The sequence below is a fragment of the Cricetulus griseus genome, chromosome X, assembly GCF_003668045.3.
Source record: "Cricetulus griseus strain 17A/GY chromosome X, alternate assembly CriGri-PICRH-1.0, whole genome shotgun sequence".
In the NCBI taxonomy this organism is placed as follows: domain Eukaryota; kingdom Metazoa; phylum Chordata; class Mammalia; order Rodentia; family Cricetidae; genus Cricetulus; species Cricetulus griseus.
Genome location: NC_048604.1, coordinates 92269097 through 92277516, shown reverse-complemented (window position 1 = coordinate 92277516; position 8420 = coordinate 92269097). Strand labels below are relative to the sequence as shown.

Genomic DNA, 8420 nt, shown 5'->3' with positions numbered 1-8420 from the left:
AAAATTGTCACCCACATGCAGAGGGCCTAGTTCGGTCCCATGCAGGCTCCCCAGCTGTCAGTCAAGAGTCTGTGAGCTCCCACAAGTTTGAGTCAATTGTGTCTGTGGGTTCCCCCATCATGATCTTGACCACCCTTACACATATAATCATTCTTCCTTCTCTTTGATTGGACTCCCATTGCTAAGTCTGGTGCTTGGATGTGGGTCTCTGCACCTGCTTCCATCAGTTACTGGATGAAGGTTCTTTGATGACAGTTATGGTAGTCAGCAATCTGATCACAGGGGAAGGCCAGTTTAGGTACCCTCTCTACTATTGCCGTGGGTCTTAGCTGGGGTCATCATTGTGGATTCCTGGGAATTTCCTTAGCATTAGGTTTCTTCCTAGCCCTGTAATGGTTCCCTCTGTTGAGGTATCTCTTTTATTGTTCTCCCACTCATCTTTGCCCCTCCCCTTTACTGCCCCCTCCTGCCCCCAGTTTACCCAGAAGATCTCATCTATTTTCCTCCCCAGGGTGATCCATGTGTCCCTCTTAGGGTCCTCTTTGTTAGCTATTTTCTCTGGGGTTGTGGATTGCAGTCTGGTTATTCTTTGCTTTATATCTATTGTCAACTTATGAATGAGTACACACAGCAGTGTTTGTATTTCTGGGTCTGGGTTACCTCACTCAGGATGATTTTTTTTTCTAGTTCCATCCATTTGCTTGCAGATTCTATGATGTAATTTTTTTCTGGTGAGTAATACTCCATTGTGTACATGTGCCACATTTTCTTTATCCATTCATTGTTTGAAGGGGAATCTAAGTTGTTTCCAGGTTCTGGCTATTACAAATAATGCTGCTATGAATATAGTTGATCCAGTGTCTTTGTAGTACGATTGATCATCTTTTGGGTACATGCTCAAAGAGTTGTAGTGCTGGGTCTTGAGGTAGATTGATTCCAAATTTTCTGACAAACCACCATACTGATTTTCAAAGTGGCTGTACAAGTTTGCAGTTCCACTTGCAGCGGAAGAGTGTTCCCCTTACTCCACATCCTCTCCAACATAGGCTGTTGTCAGTGTTTTTGATCTTAGCCATTCTGACAGGTGTAAGATGGCATCTCACTGTCATTTTGATTCACATTTACCTGATGATGAAGGATGTTAAGCAATTCCTTAAATGTCTTTTGGCCATTTGAGATTCTTCTGTTGAGAATACTTTTTTAGACCTGTACACCATTTTTAAGTGGGATTATTTTGTATTTTGATGTCTAGTTTCTTGAGTTATTTATGTATTTTGGAGTTCAGTCCTCTGTCAGATGTGGGGTTGGTGAAGATCTTTTCCAATTCTGTAGGCTGTCAATTTGTATAATTTAGCACGTCCTTTGTCTTATGGAAGCTTTTCAGTTTCAGGAGGTCCCATTTATTGATTGTTCTTTCAGTGTCTGTGTTGCTGGTGTTATATTTAGGAAGTGGTCTACAGTGCCAATGTGTTCAAGGCTACCTCCTACTTTCTCTTCTATCAGGTTCAGCGTACCTGGATTTTTGTTGGGGTCTTTGATCCACTTGGACTTGAGTTTTGTGCATGGGGATACATACGGGTCTATTTGCAATTTTCTACATTGACATCCAGTTATGTCAGCACCATTTGTTGAAGATGCTTTCTTTTTGCCATTGTACAGTTTTTGCTTTTTTTGTCAAAAATCAGGTGTTCATAGGTGTGTGGGTTAATGTCAGGGTCTTCAATTTGATTCCATTGATCCATATATCAGTTTTTATGCTAATACTCAGCTGTTTTTGTGACTATGGCTCTGTAGTAGAGCTTGAAGTAAGGGATGGTGGTGCCTCTGGAAGTTCCTTCATTGTACAGGATTGTTTTAGCTCTCCTAGATTTTTTTGTTTTTCCATATGAAGTTGAGTATTGTTCTTTAGAGGTCTGTGAAGAATTAGGTTGGGATTTTGATGGGGATTGTATTGCAACTGTAAATTGCCATTTTTATTATGTTTATCCTACCAATCCAAAAGCATGGGAGATCTTTTAATTTTCTGATATCTTTTCAATTTCTTTCTTTAAAGACTTAAAGTTCTTGTCACAGAGGTCTTTCACTTGTTTGGTTAGAGTTTCCCCAAGATATTTTATATTATTTGTGGCTATTGTAAAGGGTGATGTTTCTCCGATTTCTTTTTCGGCCCACTTATCATTTGTATTTAGGAGGGCTACTGTTTTTTTTTTTTTTAGTTAGTCTTGTATTCTGCCACATTTCTGAAGGTGCTTATCAGCTATAGGTGGTCCCCAGTAGAACTCTTGGGGGTCACTTATGTATGTATACAATATCATCTGCAAATAGTGAAATTTGACTTATTCCTTTCGAATCTCTACAAAGTTATAATTTCAATAAAAGTTATTCAGAAAAAGTTTCAATAGAATGCTTACCATTCATACAGAACACAAAACCTTATTTATTTTTAAATGATATTTGTGCACGTATGTGTGTGCGCATGTGCAGACATGAGTGTGAGGGTCAGAAGTCAACCTCTAATACTGTTCTTTAGGAGCTTAAGAAGACACGATAATGATTGAAATTTCCAAAAAAATAATGGGGCAATGAAGGGACCAGCTCCCCATTTCGGCAGCCATAACAGCCGAACTGACTGACTTATCCTTGTCTGACTTATCCTTGGTCACTAGGAAGTTAGGTGCCTGCCTTGTGGCAAGGAACCAATCAGAAGTTAGCTGGTGGGGCTATGCTTTATGGCTCTGGGTGTGCTTTACGGACAAGTGCACAGCACCACCCTGGGAGGACCTATGAGCCATAATAACCAGTTGACCCATCAACACAGGGCAAGCCCTCCAAGCCTGGAGGCACACCAATCCTGAGCCTGTGTGTACCCCTAGACACTCCCCTTATGCTGCCCTACAAGATCACTATGCAGCCGCTTCGCAGCCTCTTTTCTAGCCATCCGCCATGGTGGATGGATGAAAGACCCGAGCTAACGTGGGGTTAGCTCATTAAACAACTATAATAAAGCATCATGCTATTTGCATCAAAAAAAGAAGAAGACAGGATATTTTAGACATGGAACTAGCTAGTCTGGCCCCAGGGATCTAGTTTTCTATATATTCAGATTTGAAGAAAATGTTTGTATATTTTAAGTAACACATCTTAAAGTAGAATTCCTTTAGTGGACAAAATTTTAAATACTTATATGTTTTCGAATATAACAACTGAATTTGAAAAATCAACTTTAGAATTTTGTGCCTTTTGATAATTTCATGAGAAAACTGAAGGTGTTATTTATTTATTTTATTCAATAAGATATGTACAGATATGATAAAGTACTTCATTTTTTGCACAGAGTAGTTACATTGTTTTAATAGAGGAAGCAGTAAAATCACTGATTCATTTTACAAAAATATTTTTAAGAAATTTATACTTTCTCAGTTGATAGTTTTGTTCATGAAAAGGAGTACATTTTCTTGGCACAATAACACTATAGTTTTTTAAACGTTATTTTCTTAATTGAGAATTTTTTCTCATACAGTATGTTCTGATTGTGGTTTCCTGTCCTCTGAGATCCTCCCCACTGCCTCTCCCACTCAAATCCTCACCCTTTTGCCTTCGTTCTTGTTAGAAAACAAACAGGCATCTAAAAACTAATAATAAAATGTAATAAGATTAAAAAAAACCAGAATAGGAAACAAATTAACAAACAAAAGAAAGAGTCAAGGAAAAAGTAGAAAACACATACAGATGCAGAGACACAAATTCACACTCACAAAAATCCCATAAAAACTCAAAATCGGAAACCACAATATATATGCAAAAGGACTGTACCATTTAAAAAAAATGTTCTGACCAAGAATTATGAGGCAGAGAATCTCCAAAAATGTCATTGAGTTTATTTTATGTTTGCCATCTAGTTCTGGGCATGGGGCTTGCCCTTAAGAGTGGTTTGTATACCCAGTGAGACTCTATTGGAGAGAACTAATTTTTCTTTTGTGAGAAGTTATCAAAGATTACTTCTAGGTTAGGGATTGGGGCTTGTGTGCACTTCCTTTCTCATCACTGGGACCCCATCTGGCTTAAACCTGTGAATACTGCCAGTCTCTGTGAGTTCATATGTGTGTCAGTCCTGCTGAAGAAGATCTTGCTTCCTTGGTGTCATCCATTCCATTCAGCTCTTAGACTTTTTCTGCTTCCTCTTCTGTAGGTATCCCTGAGCCCTGAGAGGAGGGAGTTGATGGAGATATTCCATATAGGAATGAATGTTCCAAGGTCTCTCATTCTCTGTATGTTGTCCAGTTGTGGGTTTCTATATTGTTCCCATGTGCTACATGAGGCGGCTTCTCTGATGATGGCTGAGCACTGATACTGATCTGTGAGCATAGCAGAATGTCATTAGGAGTCATTTTATTGCTACATTAAAGTAGCAGAACAGTAGTATTTGGTTTTCCCCTAGGTCCCTGACCTATTTTATCTTTGGTTCTTGATGACCCAAGCAGTTTTGGGTATAGGTTCCATCTCATTGAGTGGTCCTTAAATCCAGTAACAAATTGGTTGGTTACTCCCACAAGCTTTGTGCCACTGTTGCAGGCAGGTCACCATTGTAGACTGATGGGTTTGTAGTTGGGTTGGTGTTTGCCTTTCTCCTTTGGTAGCATGCAGAGTACCTTCCAGTACCATGAACACTAAAGACAAATGTGGTATTTATTCATGTATATGTGTGTGTTAGCTGTTAAGTCTTCTGTAAGCAGGCTATAATTCATATATCTACAGAGGTTAAGTAAAGAGTAAGTAACTAATTGGGAGAGAGGGATCTCTCTAGGAAGGAGAAATACAATAGTTATTGATGGTTGGGAGGGTAGAGTACAATATTTTTAAATCATACCACAGCATATATTACGTTTCATCATTTTTAAAATATGACATTTTAATATGAAATTTTATGACTCTGAGCTTTTGCCAACATCTACTTTGATACTATACAAAATTCTATCTCTGCAATTCATCCAAGACTGTTAATATTCAGGTATCTGTACTGGCCTGTCCTTTGGGTTCCGACAGGATATGTCCTTAGCTGCAGTCAATAAGAGCACTGCACTTGTGCAATTCACTATGTTCCCTTTTAAAGGGGCCCTGCCCACCTCCCTCTCTCTTTCTCCATTTCTCTCTCTCTTCTGCTTTTCTGCCTGTCTCTCTGTTCTCCCCCTCTCTTTATGCCTCTATTTTTCTTGTCTTCTGCTCTTGTCCTTGAGTCCAGTCTCCCCCCTCCCCTGCCTCCTTTTCCCATTCCCTTTCCAGTAATAAAAAACCCTCCATGTGAGCTCTTGCTCTGCTTTTTAAATTACAACAAAGACTAGCCTAAAGAAGAAAAATTTAAATAGAACTCATCTTCCATTTTTCCCCTCAGGACGAAACACATTCTATTCATACTAAGAAATATGCAATCTTCTTAATGCCCAGACCTCCATCCTATAAAGATTTATCTTTATCCTGTGTTGAATTAACTTCCCACACCATCTTTACTCCTTATGCCCTTTGACTATATTGGCTGGCCAAATACCCTTTTCCTAAAAATATTCCTTTTACCTTCCTGATCTGATATAGTTTGCCAACTTTGTGACAGTTGACATTTGGGGCTGGATCACGCTGTGGTGAGACAGACATCCCAGGCATTCTGAAATGATCTTGACCTCTACCCTCTAGAACTCACCTAGAGTACCTCTCTACCTGTACCAATCAAAAATGTCTCTAGATATTCCCGCAGATCTCCTGTAGAAGAAAGTAATGCACCACTTGAGATGCACTGAACTTTCATCACTTTCCTCTCCTTCCACACATTACTTCTAGGCCTGCTAGTATTTGCCCTTACTCTTCCATCCCCACCTCCAAAAGTCAAAGCTCCTCTGAAAACCATGGCACTATCCTATTGGCAGTTTGTTCCACTAGAAACTCTTTGTTATATCCATAGACCTCCTGACCACTTCCATATCTTGGAAAATTTAGGTCATGTTTCTTACCTTCTATACTTCTTTTTTCCTTCATTATCTAGTAATTCTAATAATTGCTTTTCTTTACTTTTCATACCCAAGAGGGTTTTTTACTTAAATTTATGGCCAGTGAATTACTGATCTTCCTCACCCAGAGTGAACTGCAATCACTAAGTATTACACATCTGAGGAAAAAATGTATCACCCAAATACTGACATCACTGCAAATTTATGGCCTTAGATTTTGAACAACTTGAATATCCTATTTTAATTCCTCAGTCAGTTTGCTCTCCCACTATGTTACACCATGCTATTCTTTTTCTTCTTCCAAAATTTCATTACTGCTTTCTTTGCCTCACACTTCCTAATGGCCTTGTTTCTTAATTCATTCAGAAAAATAGAAATACTCAGAAGAGGACTACTTTCAGCCTTCCTCACTAACTCTGTGAACTTACCTGTAAACATCTTGACCCCTTCATTTACCTTTTTCTTCCTTTCATAGCTATTCAGTCAGCAGTCCTCTCTGGAGACAAGCACTAAACAAGTGAATCTCCCTCAGCCCTTTTCAATTACCCAAGCACTTCCTTCTTTACTTATTGAGCTTTATTGAACACCTGTTTTTGCTCTCTACCAGCAGCATATAGATACACTATCGTATCTCCCATCTGAACAACCACAGCACGATGATATAGTGTCATCTCTCAGCTCTCTCCCTCTTCCCTTCCCTCCTTCTTTGCCTTCTTTACTGCATTTGCTCTCTAAGTAGTCTGAAATATCCCATGTTTTACTTTTTTTTTCAGGGGAAAGCAGAAGCACAGTCCCCCTTCAACCACCACAAATTATGCAGTCATATTTCACACATTGGGGATGTGAAAAGGTCCTGTTGCCCACAGACCTCTAGAGGAAACCAGGAATGTTAAGCACACAGGATTGTCCTCTCAGGGGGATGGGCCTAAAACCATTTCCTTCCACCCAGGAAGCAGGGAATTGGAGGTAATTAACAGCCCGATCATCTGCATTATCTGTTGGGCCATATCATATCAAGATCCTAGAACCAGGACCAGCGGTGGCTAGTAATCTAAATGACCATTACATTGCCTATACAGCCAGGGTCTCCCCCACGCTCCCACAACCAGGAATCTCCGATATGACTCTCACATTATCTGTATAGTCAGGGGCTTCACCAAGCCCCCACAACCAGAACCAGAGGTGGCTAACAGTTCAGATGACCTCTATCTGCATGACTGAGATCAGGCCATATCCTTCCTGAGGCTTTTAAGGTAGTACAGGTAGCCTATATTCAAAACCCACCTTCCTGGAAGAAATGGCATGTACCTTGGGTTGATTTTCAATGTAATTACGCTTCCTTTTGCACCACTGAATGTATTATACCAGGAAACATTCTTTCTCAAATTATACTGGGTTGAAATTTGTTGGTAATAAAATGCCTGGTATCAGACTCCCCAAAGTCATGATCCAGGTTAATGAAGTCAATCAAAACCAAGCTTCATTCTTACTTCTTTGCCTTTTGTTTCTCTGGCTGACACCTGCTGAGTTTCCCCTCAGGAAATCCCAGGGGTCAGCTCACCCAGAGTGCAGTGGGTAAGCCTCCCTCTGGAAAAACCACCTTCATGATCCTGGTATCTTCCCTTCCAGGTACGTATTATAATTCCAATTTATAACCATATTTTTTCCTCGAGCTTCATATTCTCATATCCATCTGCCATTGACCTAAAGTTTTGCCAGCACTTTTGACTTGAAATGCCCTCATTGAAATTTTCCTCCCAAAGCCTATACTTTTCAAGTGGTTACCCTTCTTGTAGCTTTAAAAATGTCCTTAAGGAGCCAGGCAGTGGTGGTGCTCGCCTTTAATCTCAGCACTTGGGAGGCTGCGGCAGGTGGATCTTAGGGAGATCCAGGCCAGCCTGGTCTACAAATTTAGTTCCAGGACAGTCAGAGCTGTTACACAGAAAAACTCTGTCTTGAAAAACTGAAAAAAGAAATTACTTGAGGTAAGAGATCAATGGCCATGTGGGGTTCCTTATTTGCCTCCCTACCCTACAGTTGTCCTTGAGTCTTAAAAACTCCAGCATCAAAGCAAATCATGTATCAGACTATTATCCATCCCTTTACTCTAAGGTACCGTTGTCCCCTTGGACTGCCATGGTAACCCTCTTGGCTTCTTTCCCTCCTTTGAATTTTAGTCCCCTAGAGTTATCTTCACACATGTAAGAATTTAAAATTGTAAATAAGACTTTATGACTTCTTGTTCAAATTTCCATCAAATGTGAGCAAAATTCCATGTGCTATCATATTCTAGGCTGTACTAATCCCTGTCTCTGATGGTTAATTTGGTGTGTCTATTTAACTGAGATAAACAAAGAGATCTATCCATCTGTCTCCTATTAGCTCTGTTCTGTGGAGAGTTCTGATAAACATGTGACCTAATCT

The 8420-nt window shown here is 39.9% G+C and overlaps 1 pseudogene; it reads right to left on the bottom strand.

The window, feature by feature from the left end:
* Nucleotides 1-7514: 7514 nt before the first annotated feature.
* LOC113837677 lies at nucleotides 7515-7633 on the bottom strand (annotated as a pseudogene).
* Nucleotides 7634-8420: the final 787 nt, after the last annotated feature.